At 31.7% G+C, this 19,029-nt stretch overlaps 1 long non-coding RNA gene across 2 annotated transcripts in view; it reads right to left on the reverse strand.

The window, feature by feature from the left end:
* Positions 1–15,431, reverse strand: part of LOC146997776 (uncharacterized) — a 620,175-nt gene extending 604,744 nt beyond the window's left edge. The window contains exon 1 of one of the 2 annotated variants that reach the window (XR_015040842.1): positions 15,235–15,431. This is a non-coding gene — a long non-coding RNA (uncharacterized LOC146997776). The remainder of the gene's footprint in view (positions 1–15,234) is intronic. The other variant, XR_015040843.1, reaches the window with a different exon arrangement.
* Between the last annotated feature and the right edge of the window lie 3,598 nt (positions 15,432–19,029).

Consider the following 19,029-nt stretch of genomic DNA (forward strand, 5'->3'; position numbering starts at 1 on the left):
CAAATTTCCTCTACCCCTTGATAATTTACAGAATGAGATTTTTACATCTCTTAAGTTGAAAAACGGCTTTTTTCATGTTCTTCTGAATCCCCAAAGCAGCAAATACACTGCATTTATTACTCATGAAGGCCAGTATGAATTCCTTAAAGTTTCCTTTGGGTTGTGCAACTTCCCTAGCGTTTTTCAAAGATTTATCAATACCATATTCAGACCTCTCATTAGTGATCAGACTGTTATAATTTATATGCGTGATATACTTGTAATTATTCCATCTAAGGACGAAGACGACGGAATTTAAAAATTACGACGAGTCCTTCATGTTGCTTCAGACTATTTTCTAGAAATAAACTTTCAGAAATGCAACTTTCTAAAGAAAAAAATTGAATTCCTAGGTTATGTTATCCAAGATAGCACCATTCGACTTCCACCATCCAAAACATGCGCTGTACAGTCATTTCCGGAACCCAAAACAACTAAACAGGTTCAAAGTTCTCTTGGCTTAACTGGTTACTTTCGAAAATTCATTCAATATTCTGCCAAAATTGCCAAACCTCTCAGTGACTTACTACGTGAGTCCACTCCTTTTGAGTTTGGTTCTGCGCAGCATCACGCTTTCTTAAAACTGAAAGAAGCGCTTTCCAGTGATCCTGTTCTGCACCTTCTTCTTCTTCTTCTTGAAGCTTGGCTTCCCTTTGGCGCCTTGTGCTCCAACTCAAAATGGCATTATTTACAAGTTATACCATTAGGACGCATTCCCTCCAATTCAGGGGGGAACGTCAGTCCGAAAAGCAAACCCGTACACAAAAAGTGCTTAGGAGTTCTTTAAGATGTATTTGATGACAAATTTGCCTAAAAAATAATACCTCCAAGGTTTCTTATTACAATGATTTAAAAGATCAGCTAAGAGGTCAATATTGCTGATTTTCATTTTCTTGAGCATAATGTTTCTGGCACTATCGTACTTTGTGCAGTGAATAATTGCATGTTCAGTACTGTCAATCGTATAACATGAGTCACAAAATGGCGAAATCGCTCTACGATACCTGTGCAACAGTTGAGTCGTGTCCAACATTTGCAATCTAGTTTTACTGATTGCAACTTCCATTTTCCTGCCGATGTTTAAACCCTTACTCCACTCACAGTGAAGATTACAGTAGCTGAATCTGCGGCCGGTGTAAGAGGTCCGCCAGCTGTCGACTTGCTCTTCCTTAATAGTATTCTCGATAAACCTACACGCATCCTCTGCTGAAATATCCCCCAAGTTGTTCATATTTCTTCTTTTCGCAACTTTATCCGCTCTTTCATTGAACCCTATGCCCTTATGGCCAGGACTCTGCACCTTTATCAACAAGGTTTACCACTTCAACTTCATTGTGACGCAAGTAAATACGGTTACGGATCTGCTCTCTTGCAACAAAGCACTGATGGTTAATTCCACTCAATTTATTATATGAGCAAGAAAACTACCCCCCAAAAAGAGAAATACTCCAGCTATGAATTAGAAATCCTAGCCATCATTGAAGCCTTTAAAAAATTTAGACATTATTTAGCCGGAACAAAATTTGATATTGTTACAGATTGCGCTGCTTTTGAAAAAAACCATGTCTAAAAAAGACATAGCATCTAGAATTGCTCGATGGGCTCTTTACCTTGAAGACTTTGATTATAAAATAAAACACCGCTCTGGACATCTTATGAAACATGTAGATGCTCTAAGATGTTTCCCTGTCATGTTAATTGCTATCGACAGTGTCATTCAAAAGATTATGGACGCACAATCAACTGATGACTTCATTACGGGGATCAAACATACTTTAGAAAAAGAATCCTTTAGGTGACTACTCCTTAAAGAACGGTGTTCTGCATAAAATAGTTAAAGACCAAGAACTATTAGTTGTACCTCAGGCAATGGAAACCGAAAAAGTGCAAAATGTTCACTCTAAAGGTCATTTTTCTGCTCTCAAAACGGAATCCATTATTAAACGTCAATATTACATCCCTAATTTATCTCCGGTTGTTAAAAAAATCATTTTGAACTGCATACCCTGCATTCTTTCTTTCAGAAAAGCTGGTAAAGCGGAAAGTTTTCTTTACCCGATTCCAAAAAACGATACACCGCTTGATACTTAGGATATCGATTTTCTGGGAGCACTGCCGTCAACAAACAAGAATTACAAATATCTTTTTACAGTTGTTGATGCATTCTCAAAGTTTCTTTGGCAAAATCCTGTTAAATCAACTCTCAAGCTGCTGTCGATAAACTGAAATTACAGCAAAAATCTTTAGGTAATCCCCGACGCATTATCTCAGACAGGGGTGCAGCTTTTATTTTAACTGAATTTCAAACCTATTGTCATGATGAGAATATTGAACACATCACATTAACTACGGGCATTCCACGTGCAAATGTACAGATTGAACGCATGCATGGTATTTTGATTCCTATCTTAACTAAGCTATCTTTAGAAGATCCCGAAAAGTGGTGGTTTAATCATCAATAGCACTACATCTCAAGGCACTAAGTTCACGCCTTTTGAATTATTTTTTGGAATCAAGATGAAAAACAAATACGATGTCAAAATTAAGCAGGAACACTTCCAATCCACTTTAGAAGAAAAAGAAAGATTACGCGACGAAGCGAAAATCAATATTCTCAGACTTTAAGAAGAAAATAGACATCAGTATAACAAACGCCGCAAACAACCAAACTTATACAAAGTTGGTAATCAATCAAACGTACACAATTTGTAACTGGAATGAAACTCCGTCCCCAATTTTTTGGACCCTACAAAGTCACAGCTGTTATGCCAAATGACCGCTATGAGGTGGAAAAGTTGGAATACATGAAGGTCCTAATAAATCTTCCACAGCTGCTGATTTGATGAAACGATGGCCTTTTTAACAATGAACAATGAACTCTTAATTTAGAATTGGTCTACAATCGGACTCTACAATTGCACATTCTATTTAGTATTTACTACCTTTCATTTTTTTTCTGCTGATTATTTTTCTTTAATTAGTTGAAAAGTTTTTTTATCTCTCTACAAAGAATTTTTATCTATACAAAATTTATTGACTTATTTTTTTTCTTTGCCTCGCCAAGATGTTTCAGATATGCTCCTAAAGACGCTTGAGCATTTAAGACGGTCTGGAGAAATAACATTTCTTTTCTCCTCAAGACGTTCCAAGATGATCCATTGACACTCCAAGAAAATAACGTTTCTTTTTTTTTTCTGCTCAGAACGTTCCAAGATTATACATCCAAACGAACTTTTTTAATTTTTTTTAATTACTCTTTTCAGATTTTGCTGTAACTTCATCATCGCAGGAGACCCTGTCGTGTCAGGATACCCGAGTGTGAGTAGCAGGAGCGCGACAACTCAACTAACGGTATCGGACTGGTATTCTATTAATTGCTTTAAAATGGATATAATTCAATTTTTTAATGTTATTCATCTCTTCTAATTTAAATTGCAATATATTTAATGAATCTCTAATCTCCGAATTGTCTTCAATTTATATCCTAAATTCTGTTTAATTTTGAAAATTTTAATTCTTTCTCTGTGAACTGCTGGAGTTCTGTTATTTTTGTAATATTTTGCGAGTATTGTTTTCTTTTATCCACTTGGTATTCTTCGAATGAAGATGTCTCGCTGGTTCTAAGTGTTGTTTAGCCATAATGATAGCTCATTCTGCTTATTTAATAAAAGTTTATTTTTTTAAATTCAACTTAATTTTCATTTGATAGAGCGAAGCTGTACTATTTAGAAGAAAAATACATTTCTTAAGTTGAATGTCTTTCAGAAAATAAGAAAAGTGAGCAAAAACGTAAATAAAAATGTATGGATTTTAAATACCTTAGAAAGTGTATATGGAATTTTTATATATAAAAAAGAGATTTTATATTTAAAAGAGTTAGTGTTAATTATTATTTTTAATTTCGTTATCAATGATTGGAAATTTGATTTAATTTTTTTGCGAGTGTGTGTATTCCTTTAGTAAATAAATTGTTATTATCTTACTTTGCAGCTATTGCGCAAGTATTAGAAAACTTGTTTTCGAACTAAGTGAATTTAAGATCTCTCAGTATATGTATATATACATATAGAAAAGATTATATTTTGTTTATTTTCATGTTACTAAAATATTTTTATTCTGTTAAATAAATATGCTGTGATTCGTCATTTGATTATTTTTAATGTTTTGGCTTACATTATCACCTTCACGTTTCTTTGAAAATCGGTGGATTATGCATAATTTGCAAATCTGAATTTTAGTAACTTTGGAGTTGGATAAATTATTTCGTTTAGCAAATTGTTGTCTGTGGTTGTTTAGCAAGGTTACTGAGATATCTGTGTAAAGGTTGTGCTTTTTAATCGCGTAAATTTTGGTGCTACTTTCAAATAGATATTGGACTAAAAGATAAATATTATTTTTGAGCTTGAAGTAACAAAATTTTGTAACAAAGCAAATTACAGAAATAAATATCAAGATACAAATGGTTACAAGCAAAAACATCGCGGCAAAGACATTGTGGACCAAAGCGTAGCGGAGAAAACAATGCAATGGGAATACGTTATTATAAAAATATCTCAGGAGAAAAAAGAAAAGCAAAGAGAAAATATTGCAGTTTTAAAACATTTTGGTATAAAACTCTGTTGATGAAACTAAAGCTGTTCAAAAACATCGTCGTAAAACATAAAGCACCTACAAATTATCTTCTGACGATAACATCCCAGATGTATGTGTGTTTTTTAGGTTTTAAAAGCTGTAAATGTATATTCGCATATTAATCGCATATTGAGAAAGAATGCGGGATGCTTTTATCTCTTTAATTCAAAAATATGAATTATAGAGATAAAAGCATCCCGCATTAAAAATTTTTTGTTAAAAAGGTAAAAAGAACTTTAAGCTATTAAAAACTGAAAATGAACTAATTAACTAAACAATTTTAATTAAACCGAACTAATTAATTCAACAATTTTAATATATATCATCTTAGACAGTTACTTATCTTCCCTTTTTTAGATTATAATTTTCATTGTAAACTATCCTTTTAACTTTATAAATAGACTAATATTTCGTGACTTATACTGTTAACCACACAGACTGAAAATTGTAATCACTATATTAATTTCGTTCTCGTTTCCGTTATTAAATTTTTAAGTTTCCTTCTTGCTTTTTAATTAAAAATTATTAAAAGTATTCCTCATTCTTTCTCGTGCTCAAAAATAATTATACGAATATACATTTAACACTTAAAGCTTGAAGAACACATATATGCGATATTATCGTCAGACTATGATTTGTAGATGCTTTATTTTTTATGACGATGATTTAAAACCAAGATGTTTTTTAACGGCTTTATTTTCGATGACGATGTTTTAGAAATGAGATGTTTCCGCCTTAAATTCTTTTCGCTTGCTATGTTTTGTTCGACAATATTTTCGCCTTGCGTTGTTTTCTCTGCGGCATTTTTGTCGGCGATGTATTTGCCGCGATGTTTTCGGCGGACATCGATAAAACGTTTTTGCTGAAATAATACATGTAAATTTCAACCACTATCAAAACTGATAAACAGCGAGAATTATTCTCGCTTACATTTAAAAAAGCTTATAGTAAACCTTAGTAAGGTTAGAATTAGAAATGCATTATGATTTTTTAAGACTATTAAAAATACAATGCCCTTAAAATAACTAATTTAAATTCATAATTTGATCTTTATGCTGTTAGGAATATATATTCGCTCTTTTTTTCCATGGCGAAACGGAAAAATATCGTTCCTAAGATCTACAGTAAGTGTGGCGTAGATAAAGCGAGTTTATGTGTGTGTATATATTTTGTGGGCTTGCCTGCTTTTTGAGGATACTTCAATGGATTTTGATGCCGGCCAAAGAATTTTCCAAGAAGGTCCTACTGTGTTTCTATATCATATGGTTTCCTTGGGTGTATGGGTAATCCTCTTTCCAAGTTTGCTAAAACTATCGGGATGTTACTATCCCTTTCGGAGCTGAATTCTTGTAAAAAATGTCTGGGGCTTCCAGAAAAAGTTTCAATATCGAAGAATATTGAAGTACGGTAATACAAAACCAACCCTTCCAATACAAAGACTGTGTTCCCACTCTGTTTATATTATGCTTATTTTCTCTACTATCTGGAACGTTGGTCATAGATTATATATTACCTGAAAAGCACTTTCCCTTTTTTTTTCTTTTTTTTTTTTTTTTTTTCTTTATTATTCCTCTAACATATATGTTAGACAAAAGTTTAAATTTTTAAATCATATTAATATTAACATTGAAAATAAATTGAAATATATAGGTATACTTCATTCTTCATTAGGTGTTTTCAGTCCAAAGCAGACTTGCTTTTAATACTTTTATAAGAAACATAATTTTCTTCGCAGTGAAAGTGAATGATATTTTTCAGTGGGATTTTCTGTTAATGCAATGTATTCTATACTTAAAAATCCATATAATTTTTATTTTTATTTTAATGGGTTACTATGAGATCAGCTCTTCTCTTCAATGCATATATAATCGGTAAAATTCGACTTTAAACGAATTAAATTTCCTGTGCGCAGTTAAATCTATCACTACGTAACAGCGAAAATTCTCGTTAGTTTTGCGAGGAGTTAGTTTCTAATTTAATGTTGATTCAAGTTACTGCAACATACGCTCTTCGTGAATCCAATTAAAATGCTCTGGATCGCAAATGAAGAGACAAAGTTCACTTAAGGAGTTTTCGGCATCAAGTTTTGTTGATACAGGAGCTGAACAAATTAGCGATCAGATCATGCATTGCCATTGCACACTAACCTATACTTCCTTTTTCATTAAGAAAACTGGAATTTTGGTAATAAGCGCAATCTAATATTGGGATCTTGCTCGTCTTGAGCGCTATATATTAAAATGTCTGAAAAATTTTAATATAAAGTTTCAAAATTATTTTATCTTAATTCTTTGAGAAATTTTCTTAAACTCTAACATATCCCTTTGATGTGCAATTATATTATACCCCGCAGCATATGAAGAAAACCTACTAATGGAAGTACACGTCGTGAAACTGCAAAATTACTTTTGTGCGGTCAAAATAAAATTAATTAAAACAAACTCGAGTGCACTTCTCTGTCAAGAATTCCATCCGCTTTCCCTTTGTTTTAGAACTTTCACCAATAAAGAAGACCATTTTAGTTTTTATTAAAATTTAGTTTCCTGTTTCCTTTTTATTAGGTAAGATCTAGTGTAAGTTTTTGGTTGATTAGGTTCCAATTAGTATTTCGAATCTTCAAGAAAAGCTGTCTTTCTGTTAGCAGATTATTTGGTTTTCACTGATAATATCTTCTGTGTATGAAAATTATACGTTATAATATTAAATATTCTCATGTCTTCACAAACTATTTAGAAAGTTTCCGAATTTATCAGTTTATGTTTCTATCATATTTTTAAAACTCTTCTCGAAGATCACTAAATTTGCTATTTCATTTCATTGTTTCTAACTCGAGAATTCATCATACTATATCAGGTACTCAGTCTCCTTCATTATTGTTAAACAGTATTTACACTGTTAAAACCTCAGATGAAATTTTTAATGCGACTAAGACACTCTTTCAACAGAAATCAGCTACGGTTCTTTTTTAATAACATTTTACTAATGTTCCAGTTAAAGAAATGTTAACATTCTTGTACATCAGAATTCGATAGTTATATGCATTACACTCTAAAAGTGAAAAGCTGTTATTCCTTACTTGAGTTTCTCTATATTAAATCCACCTATACTGTCCAAATTGATGCTGAATACTGTCAGTTAGATCTAGATTCGAAATGAAGCAAATAAATTGGCTGCGTGATTTCATCCATATGTAGCATGGAACCTAGTCATTTTCTCTGGAAACTTCCTCCACGAATGCATGTAACCTCTTAGAATGATAACTCTAGTGTGCTTTCGCGTATTCAAATAACAATCTTGTTGATTATTTTAAATGAATGATTAATTCTAGAAAATAGAATAAACAGCTAATGAAACTTGATAAATAGAAATTTGCTAGAATAAACAGTTAATGCTGATCTTTAAATGCACAGTTTATATGTAAATTGCTTACATTTTCTTTTTTTTTTCTTTTTTTTTTTTTTTTTTTTTTTTTTTTGAGGTGGGCAGGGAATTGACTGTTATTTTTAATGATGAGGTTAATCGAATTCATAACCATATTCTATGCCAAGTCTTTTTTTTTTTTTTTTTTTTTTTTTTTTTCTGTTGTTGTTGAAACTTGCAAATGCGTTACCAAAAATCACAGTCAAAACCAAAGTTAACGCTTTTGGAAGTTAAATTTGCAAGTTTAACGAACATTTATTGAAACCGATTTGTCGAATAAAATAAACTGATAACTCAGAACTATTTTAAATTTAAATATTTGGCATTTGACAAATATATTTCAATTATAAAATGTCTCTGGTTCTAAAATTTAAAAATAAAATACCCAATTATAAAATTTCTAGCAGTTGGATAATTTAAATAAGCATTTTTCTACCGTAATTTGTATTTAAATAGTAAAACTAATTCGAGTGCTATCATATTTCTCCTTTTAAAATTTAGAAGTTTTTTAATTATCGCGTTTTGAAAGATGAAGGAATAATCAACTTAGATTTCCAATTCTTCCTCTTAGGAAGCTTAGCACATAATAATTGCAACGTAAATATTCTTTTCCACAAATTTATAAGCGAAGTATAAAAATCGTAATAACTAAGTATCTTAATGAATTCTTTAGAACCATGCTTTTGTTTTCAGATGTTTGTACATGGTATAAACTCGAATGATTAATTATTTCTCCGACATTTTTCTTAATTTCAGTTTGAGGTATAATTAGAAGCACTTAAACAAATGTGCTCTATTTTTACGTCGGCAGGTTAAGTAAAAGCCACTTCTCTAAGTTCAAGATTTGTTACTTTTTATGTATAAAACTCAAACAAATTGCTTCCGTTTTCATATATAATTCTTTGTTGACCGGTACTTTCATCCTACTCATGATATAAAATTTTTACGTGTTTAAATAAGTTCATTTTTCAAACCGTCCGAAAGCTTGCTTTTAAGGCAATCTCCTACATAGTGAAATGAAAAGAGTACATTTTCTGCTGCAATACACAAATTTCCGGTTCATTCACCTTTTTATTTTTAAACAAAGCGAACAAAATCATAGCCATTTCCTTTGAAGGACAAAAATATAACGGGATATGTCGAGGCATTGCGTTCGAATTCAAAGGTTTGGACATTTTTATACGCGAATCTCGATTTTCTGAGTATTTTCGCTTTACGTGAATATGAGGTAAAAATGGCAAATAAGAGTTCTTGGGAGAAGGCTAAATTTTTATCACTTTCTCAGAAGACAAAGCTACTGGATAAAGAAAAATCTTTCAAATCATGTTTATAGGATAAAGGATATATTGTATTGCTTAATTCAATTAATGGTTTCATTATTATTTATGGACAGATGGCATAACGTGCCATGGTCGTATTTAAAAAAAACGGTCACAATTTGAAATGCTAAATGATGTTAAATAGAAAAAATTATGTTTGTATTTTAAATACTTTATTCCATTATAACTTAAACTTAACTGACTCACTGTGGTGCCAGAGAAATTAACAAAAAAAAAAAATAACAAATAATTCACATTCAAGATCTATTTCATAATAATCAAATATCATATCGACATTCTTATAAATATAAGTAAATCTATCAATCAATCATATATCATATCTATCAATCAATCGTATATCATATCTATCAATCAATCGTATAGTGGTATAGTACAATTTACTTTTAGGTTTGCGTTGTGAGTAACCTATGTAAAAGGAAATATCAATAACTCCAAATTCAATTGAACTCCATGTTTCTTAAAAGCCTCCCGGCTCAAACAAATGGAGGGACATGACAGACCACAGTAAAATATACACAACATAAATACACAAAAGCAATTAAATTTTAAACACACATTTATTAAATTCTTGACTATTTTATATAATTAAATAATGGATAACTGATCAGTATCCTACCACATATTTTCTAAGTCAAAATAACACATAATACTACACCAAATTATAGCTTACATTAATTAAGATTAACATTATTTTTTTTTTCCAAATTAAGTAGGTGTAACAAAATTTAATCCTCCAAATAACAGGTTCTTATTAATTAGAAAGTAACGTTTTTCTAGCTCACAAAATTCAGTAGGTGAAACAAATTTTAATCCTCCCAAAACTGGCATTCACTTGAAATTAGACATGACTTCTCAATTATTCTAACTGTAATATTTAATTTATATAAGTAATAACAATATGCTAGTAGATAAATCACTATTAACTGTTCTGCATTCGGGAAAACTAAGAAAGAGAGAGAGAGAGAATATATACTTAAAAAAAATTTCACTCACAGATGGAAAACAGTTTTTCCTGATTAGCCGGATCCTTAGTGTCCAATCCACATGGAAATGAGCCAAGCCCATATTTCTTTACTGTCCATTAGGTGGGAACAAATAGTCCAATTTAGAAGGATCTTTTATCTGTCCATTAGGTGGGAACCAATAGTCCAATTCAGAAGGATCTTTTTTCAATTCAATAACAGGTAGCTGAATATACACCAGTTTTTTAGCACAATCACGTGCATCATCGAAGCGTCGAGGCAACATTTATGCTGAATGTTTCGGAAAAAGGCTCTTGGAGATTAACCGGCGATTCAGGTGAAGAGAGAAAATCTGTGCTAAATTTTCTTGGTAGATTTTTCTCTATACATCTCAATCAGCTCTCAGTAAAATGCTCTTTGCAGCTCGCGCACATTTCTTTAGACATCTCGCAGGAAAATGTTCCTTGCATATTTCACCCAAAACTGAACATCTCACAGAACAGAAGAATCCACTAGAGCAAAGAAAAACGCTACCCAGTCCCTCTGGCTCAGGAAGCCCGCAGCAGAGCAAAGCGCCCCACGATCTTTCTTTCTCTTTCACATCGCGGCTGCTCAAAATTCACTCAAATCCGACTCCGCTATAACCATCCCAGCAGCCCGCTTGTACAAGTCACTCGCCCAGCAAAGGGGGGAGCCCCGCAAAACTTTCTGCTTCTCCTTTTCCTTTTCGCTCTAAAATCTGAATCAGAATGATCTCTAGCCTGGTGCAAGCACCCAGGAAATCTCGGTTTCTCCGCCTCTGTGAGCTCATAGGCTTTCAAAAAAAATCATAAAATTAAATCTTACCAATCCCGGAATTTTAAGTTATCTAAATTGAGAAAATGACACACCCATGACAAATCAAACACCAGAAAATCTGACAATGCAATCCGAAAAACATCTGTACACATAACGTGAGAAAAAGTAGACCCCCCAACTAACAAGCGGAAAATAAGCTCCACGAGAATCCAATTACCCAAACCCCCACTGTCTTGAAGTAAGAAAACAGCAACCTTACAAAGCGACAGGAAAGCGCTTTCCGTTTCACACGCATTAGCTAAAAAGACCCTACTGCCTCCATTGTTAGTAGAAAAAAGGCTATAACCAATAAACCAGATGTGTTTTCTTGCAACCGTCTCTCGCCTTTGTCACAATTCCAACTCAAGAATAATGAGTTAAATAAAACCTTAAGAGCTTAAGAATACTTTTTTTTCCAGATTAAAATACACATGAATACAAATAAAAATATTAGAATAATAATAACTTAAAACACATATTAAAATTGAAATTCGTGACATAACATATTCCTATTAGAATAATAACTTGAAACACATATTAATAATTGAAATTCGCGACATAACAATGAGAAATTGAGTGTCAACCATACAAATGTGGAAAATATTTTTCTTCATTTTTTTAAGAAAATTTCCTTATCTTACATCAACTGCATTAACAGCCTATGATGTTGAAAATTAAATGCTTTGATCTCCATTTTCAAACTCTTTTCTTTTTTAACAAAATCTTAAGTTCATGATTGCTACAGATCAGAAATAAACCAAAATGATCCTAATAATTATTTTGCGAAATGTTTTGAGCTTCCTGTATAATGTTTTGTAAAAACAATAGACACACAGTTGTTCTAAATATCGTAATTTAGCCAATAAACTCTAGCTTACTATAAAAATACCCTGCGTAAAGTCGAAATCACAGCACTAAAAGCAGTAGTTTTGTGAATTGCGACACGTTTCTGAAATACGTTAGCAGAGATAGTAAATAAAACTTTCTAAAATATGCCTCATATGTGTAGTTGACCTACTACCTTTTTTGGGTGATTGAATTATGTTGTTTTTATCTTCCGGTTAAGGATTAATTAAATGAGCAAAAAAATTTTAATCAAGCAAAAGATGTACAATTTACAAACATATAAGAGTAAAGAAACTGAGATCATTGAGCCGGGTAATAGAGTGGATATATTTATAAATATATTTATATACGTTTGGTGCGGCCGATTGCAACCAAAATACGAAGTGCACATCTACATGTTATAGCAGTCCTACATACAAAATTTCAACGTTGTGAGGCTACTCGTTTTTGAGTTACGCGAGATACGTACATACGTACATACGTTCGTACAGACGCCACGAAAAATTCTCTTCAAAATTAATTTTAAAGCAGTTTTATAATTTTTTGAAGGAAAAGAGTATTTTATTCTGTTCTTACGTACAGATATCACGCAAAAACATCGTTAAATTGCATTCGACCGCGGTCAAAATGGATATTTTCGGTGAAATATGCTGCCTGAAACTTTTCGCGATTACAATACTTCCTTTTTACTTCGTACAAGGAAGTAAAAAAAAAGAGTTACTTTATTATAAATGCAAAAAACGCGAACACAAATACAGAAATGCGCATACAAGAACTCAAGTAGTTATTCAATCGACACTAGACAAATCTTCAGACAAGCATTTTCTCTATAAACTTTTCTTTTCGCGACAAGATCTTTTGCTGTAGTGTCATTTTCTTGCTATAGTAAAACGCAAATTAATTTTGTGGTTTTTCTTGACAGTCACTTTGGATGAAACATTTACCATAAAGAAATGTTATCGCAATTTTCGCCGTGGAGAAATGTAATTGCGATTCCAGAATTGCCAATTCGTGTAGTTCATATTGATTCTTTCCTTCTGCACCGTCTAAAATAAATAAATAAGTAACAGTGCTTATGCAGAAAAGCAAATGAAAATGTGAAGGAAAAATGACTCGCACTTCGTAATTTTGGGTTTGAATAATACTATAAATTTGATTTAAATATTTAGTATACAATACCCACAGAACTACAGGATTATCCAAACGTCCCCAATCAAATTTTGAAAACTTATCAAAATTTCAAAATGAATATAAATGGCAAATTGTTTCAACGAATAGCACCTCTATACTGTTGCTGGTGTTGTATCTTTCTAAATTTTAGTTGCAGTTTTTACTGTTAGTTTTAAAAATCGTTTGTTTGCAGCATGATGCAGATTAGATTTTCCCCAAGCAATATTAAATTTTATGACTGAGTTTTGCTTCACAACACATAAATTCGATGGCGGAAACATCTTTCTCACGCTACTTGTTAGCAATTTAATAATTTATTCCTAGCGGTATCTATTTTATTCGAATTTAACCCTTTCCGGCACGTTACCTTTTAAGTCAGAGATTTGATTTAAAAAAAAAAAAAAAAAAAAAAAAAAAGGTCGGCAGTATAATTAGGCCTAGAGGAGTACACAAGTAAAATTTTGTAAAGATACCACTTATCGTTTTAATTATGTGAGTGTGCCCAAAGTGGCACACTGATTAAATAGAGCTTCCAAAAAGAGTGCTGAAACGAGCATTGTTGTCAATGAACTGACCGATGAGATGCGGAGAAACAAAGAATACAGACTCTCAGTTGTCCTAGATTATTGGTGAGCCTGGTCTGGTCACACCTAGGGTTTGATTTTAGGCAAGATTTCAAGGTAAAAATTTAAAACTAATATAGAATAAGGAGATTAGCATACAGCCAAAAATAACATAGAAATTTCTTTTGAAACAATTCCTTTTATACCATAAAAAAATCTGGAAGATTTCTTCGAAAAATGAGGGTCTTAAAAAACTAGACATGGCTGAAATATATGGACTGTTTTGTGTTGAGCTGCAATCTACTATAAATAAAGAAGGTTCAGAGTAACCTATAGTAACTTATAAATACTTTTTCATTAAAGTTTTCGGTGCGTACAGAAAGAAATTTTTAGGTGTGTCCAGACCGAACACACTGTGTCGCAAAGGGTTAAAAGGGACGGGCGGCATTGTTATGGCGAAGGCTTCACTTTTCTCGAAATCGTGTTATCAAGCGGCATGTCATTGTCTTGTTAGGATCACAAACATTTTGAAAAGACGCTTCAACAAATTTCCTGTAAAAACGCTTACGAAGTAGTGCTCAATTTAAGAATTCGTTCTGCTTGGGTAAACACATCATCTTATTACACTAAATAAATGATTTTTAGAACTAACAGCATAAATTAAAACTGAAATTTCAAACGATACAGTTGTAATAATATAGGAAAGTTATCCATTAAGACAATTGTCATTAACATCGATTTGTGAATTTTACAATTTTTGAAATTTTGATGATGCCAACATTTTTATTTAAAAAAGAAGTGTTTTTAATAAGAATGCTTCATTTTTGTATTTAGAACTAAATGCAACTATATTAAATGTGTATTCGCAAAATGTGTTAACAAGTTTCAAAATCCTAAAATATACAGTAGCTATTTGTTTTCTTTTATGTTTCCATCTAAAATAGTAACCCAGATCCTTCAATCATGACATTTTCAAGATTTGTTAAGCAGCAGCTCATATAAAATACTTATTTTGTTCTTTATCTTTTTCTACTCGCGATGTTCCAGAGAGTGCAGTTCTAAAAAATTCATGTTTCATATTGCTGCTGAGTATGAGAATGCTTTGAATTTTCTACATATTGTATATCAAAACAGAAATTAAAAAAAAAAAAAAAAAAAAAAAATGTGTTCTTTTTCTATTGTTGAACAGAGACTTATATAACAGTTTCCACCAGTTATTTCTGATGCAGGACGACTTAAAATAAATAATACATTTTAGGCAGTTTTATTACATTCAGACTTTTTAACTTAATTTATGAAGTCTTAAATATTATGAATATCATAAACAAAGAGCTCATAAAGAATATTCATATAAAAAGATTAAAATGCATGTACGATTTGATCAGGAAATTTAAAGGCAGAAAGAAGAGACCGAAATAAACATACTTTTTAATGGAATGAGTGTTTCCCGAATCGCGCGCTGAGTTGGTAAAAGGCACAAGTTAAAGGAGTTGAAAGGTTTCTGCTGGCGTGGTTCTTCATTCCACGTACGGCTCCACGGCATGCCTATTGTAACTGAAAGTAGAGCTCGCCGACATCCATCTTATCTCTAGGGCTGCAAATGGAAATAGAGCAGCTGTTAAAATGGGGTACATGCTAATAGTTTATTGTACATCATTTTTAGTAACTGTTCTTCGTTTTAGCTACATTCCTAAAGATAAAATTCCTGCCTGTCACCTGCCCGTTCCTAGAGCGATGAGTACCGCTCAAAACCCACACGAGGAATGACAATTTATACCAGCTGAACTCTTTTAATTTCTGCTTAACAGTGTACTGTACCACTTTGAAAATTAAGTATTATACCAAATCTTTTTTAAATATGTTACTTAAAGATGTCAAATAAATATAAACGATTCAAATAATATTCTGTGTGCTTTGCAAAATATATACAGGTATTGACATTTTCATTAATTAAAACATAACTATAATATTCACAAAAAATTATGTCATGTATATCGTAAAATAAGCATATTTTTAATTTACATTAGTTAGTTACATTACTAAAAAGTAAACAAAAACATTTAAAAAAGCAAAGGATTGTATTTATCATTTTAAAATGCTTGTTTTGTTAAAGATTAAATCCGAAAGATAATTTAAGGACACTTTGCAAACGGCAAAAACACACTGTGAAACCGCTGTGTGAAATGTCGCGTGGCGGATAAATTTAAAAAAGCTTGTGACGCAATGTCAACAGTTTCCCAGCTCTGCTTTTAATTTTTTTTCTTTCTTCACCTGCCATTTTTTCTAGAATTTAGTTTAAATAATACATCTCTTTCGAGCTGGAGAAATAAACAAAAATTGAAATATATGTAATATTGCTCTCAGTAAGAACATAGTAGAGCACGACTTAAACATAACTAAGTACTTTATTTTACTAATATGAAATAAAATGAATTAAGGTGAAAGTGAATGTTACAAATGGTGACCTCACAATTAAAGTAAGTCCTTCTATAGGTACGTAGGCTCATGCCTCGAGAGAATACGTCTATTCTCATCCATCCACGTCTAACTATATCCAATATTTGGCAAATAGCTTGACTACAAAGAACTTGAGCATCGAAGGACACCGTCTGTTTCCACCAACTCTTAGCCTCCTTTTCTGTCCTCTTCTGGAAACTAACTGGGGGCTGTCTCGATTGCTCCGCGCTGTGCTAAGCTGCGATGACGTCACGCCTTGCTAAGTAGAAGTAGAAATAAAGGGAGTCGAAGAATCTACCTCCACATATAATATGATTGAAATTAAAATCCTTAATTGAAGCCGATAATTTTTAAACAATCTTGACAGTCTTTAAGAATAAACTGAAAACGCTGTTGTATAACTTCAGTGGAACTACTGAAAAAAAAAAAAAGGCTGAAAGACCAATGATTATAAGCGATGGATAACTCTTATTTTTTGATATAATCATGTTTTTGAATGCCAGATTTTAAAGATTAGTCTTTTGGCTGTTTTTATCCGATAAGCAATACTGATAAAATTTATTTTTAACTTTTAATTATCCAAATGTCAAAATTTGAAATTTCGTCACGTATTCAAGTACTGAAGAAAGAAGTTTCAGTTATACCAATATATTGGAATTTGGGCCAGTTTTACAATAAAAATAGTGAAAATAGGATGGCAAAAAAATCATTTTGATATTTTTGATTTAGAATTGAATTTTACCTAATTTTAAATTTCACACTGGTGTGCTTCCGTTCGACACTAGTTATACACACATTTCTGTTTGTTAGAAATATAGTGAAGTAAATAAAGATTATGTTACTTCTTGTGTTTTTATATGCATATTCTTAATTTGTAGCTGATGTTGGAAGCAAAGTGTTGATAAATGAAGATAAATTTAGATAACTTTGCTGTTGGAACCTGTGAATTTAACATTGCATGCACGTGAGATATAATGAATATCAGAGTTGCGAAAGAATATCCATATAAAAAATACAAGAAGTAACAGAATCTTTATTTACTTCACTATATTTCTAACAAACAGAAGTGTGTGTGTAAGTAGTGTCGAACAGAGGCACACCAATGTTGAAATTTAAAATTAGGCAAAATTCAATTGTAAATAACAAATATCAAAATGATCTTCTTTTGCCATCCTATTTTCACATTTTTTTATTGTAAAACTCACCAAAAATTCCAATATATTCGTCTAACTGAACTTCGTTCTTCAGTACTTGAATACATGATCAAATTTCAAATTTTGACATTTAGATAATAGAGGGAGTTACAATGTGAGCAGAGCACGATGTTTTCTTTTCACATCTTCACACGGGGTAAAAAGGAAGTATTGTAATCGCGAAAAGTTTCGGGTATCATATTTCAACAGAAGTATCCATCTTGACCGTTCCTGAACCCATTTGGGCTTTTTTTATGACGTCTGTGCGCATGGACAGAAAAAGGGACTCTTGTTTTTTCAAAATGGAGTGTAAAAAATTGAGTATAAAAAGGAATTTTTCGTGACATCTGTCCGTATGTAAGTATGTATTTCGCAAAATCAAAAACGATTAGCCGTAGAAAGTTAAAATATTGCATATGAACCTACTGAAACATCTAGCTGTGCACCTCCCTTTTTATTGAAATCGGGAGTACCAAACGTGTGTGTATGTATATACATATGTATTGTAAATAAAAATTGTATTTTTGTTGTTTGACTTCTGAATCAGTAATAACAATTTAAAAAAAAACAATTTTGGTCTAGAAAACATCTTGCGCAATATGCTGCAAAATAAGTAAAATATAAAAATTGTAGTAAGCTCGCCTAAAAGTTACCAAGAGCTGCTGCTCCAAAAGGTTTAACACGTTTTCAAAAAATTAATACACATGAAAATCAAATCTTTAGACATGTAAAACATTAATAAAATTAAAAAACAGAAAAAGTAAAAAAGTAAGCGGAAAATGGTAAATTAGCCCAATTCGACTTCCAAACAGGCTTTTCAAGGGAAATTTCATTTATTTGAACGTCGAATCAAGCTAAGCCCATTACGCGTTTGGTCTTAGCAAGACCCACTGAGTTTGTTCTCTTCTTAATTTTTGTTTTATTTTATATTCATTACAGGTTTTCATTACAGTTTTCTAAAATATATTATTTAAAAATTAAATTGTTAATCTTTAAGCTTGCAGGCCCAGCCTGTATGTTTTTGTATTTTTAGGACTAATAGCTCATCGCTATTTATTTTCGTTTTTGACTTTAATTTTAGTCTAGATTTAGGAAGTTTAGGTTTTGATTAACATATTTTAACACCTTAATGTGTCATTCTGTGCGGACGCGTCGGGAAATTGGAACAGAGAATTGAGACTATTAAAATTTCAAGACACTTTGTCTAAATTTTAAAAAAATTTTTAGCGAAAAAGTTTCAATTGTCTGTTTCGGCGAAACGCGTAATGGGGTTAGCTTGATTCGACGTTCAAATAAATGAAATTTCCCTTGAAAAGCCTGTTTGGAAGTCGAATTGGGCTAATTTACCATTTTCCGTTTACTTCTTAACTTTTTCTGTTTTTTAATTTTATTAATGTTTTACATGTCTAATGATTTGATTTTCATGTGTATTAATTTTTTGAAAACGTGTTAAACCTTTTGGAGCAGCAGCTCTTGGTAACTTTTAGGCGAGGTTACTACAATTTATATATATATATATATATATATATATGTATATACTTATGTGCATGCTATGTATATCTATTTATTT

This window comes from Stegodyphus dumicola, chromosome 4 (genome assembly GCF_044657685.1).
Source record: "Stegodyphus dumicola isolate Sdum_Otavi_A_Nest chromosome 4, ASM4465768v1".
NCBI lineage: Eukaryota > Metazoa > Arthropoda > Arachnida > Araneae > Eresidae > Stegodyphus > Stegodyphus dumicola.